This window comes from Salvelinus sp. IW2-2015, linkage group LG35 (genome assembly GCF_002910315.2).
Source record: "Salvelinus sp. IW2-2015 linkage group LG35, ASM291031v2, whole genome shotgun sequence".
Lineage (NCBI taxonomy): Eukaryota > Metazoa > Chordata > Actinopteri > Salmoniformes > Salmonidae > Salvelinus > Salvelinus sp. IW2-2015.
In genome coordinates this window covers 11,644,252-11,645,148 of record NC_036874.1, presented here as the reverse complement: position 1 = coordinate 11,645,148, position 897 = coordinate 11,644,252, and positions in this window count along the sequence as shown.

The following is an 897-nucleotide window of genomic DNA, read 5'->3' as shown; positions in this document are numbered from 1 at the left end:
AAATGCATAGATGTAAACTAGAAAAACATAGTTGCTTTGTGAGAAGATGTTAAAGTTCACAGTTAAAAATAAAGGAGAGCCGCACACTCTAGGAGCTCAGATGCAAAAAGATTTAATTTACCAACGTTTCGACAGGCAAGCTGTCTTCATCAGGGTACAATCACAGACACTACGGGATGACTCGTTTATATAGTGTCTGTAATCATGGCCAAGAGTGGCCTAATATCATTGGTTAATTTCTCAAATATTAAAATGGCATAGAAAGAGCAGCATACAATAAATACAAATGGATAACATACGATCATAGACTCACTTAAGACCACACAAGCCTACAAACAACCACAATGGCAAAGTCACAACAATCACAACAATCACAAAAATGGCTTCAGATCAAAGTCCACGTTGAGACCGAAGGGAGCAAGGGTCTTTAAGTTAAAGATCCAAGCAGCCTCTCGTTTTAACAATAAATTATCAAGGTCACCCCCTCTCCTAGGGAGGGTGACATGTTCGATGCCAATATAATGCAGAGACGAAATCGAGTGGCCTGCCTCCAAAAAGTGGGCCGCAACTGGGTAGGTCAAGTTTTGGCACCTAATGGTCATCCTACAGTGTCTGTGATTGTACCCTGATGAAGACAGCTTGTCTGTCGAAACGTTGGTAAATTAAATATTTTTTCATCTGAGCTCCTAGAGTGTGCTCTCCTTTATTTTTAAGTTTTCTACTCCGCTAGCCAGCACCTCGCCTAAATAGGTGTGCGTTTCTTTTCTTCTAGATTGTTCTGTTGCCCAGTAAACAGCACCCTACCGACAAAAAAAGCTCTAAAACGATGCCGAATGATAATTCTTCTCCTGACACTGGTCATAGACCCAAACAAGATTACTTTGAATATAGCCAAAG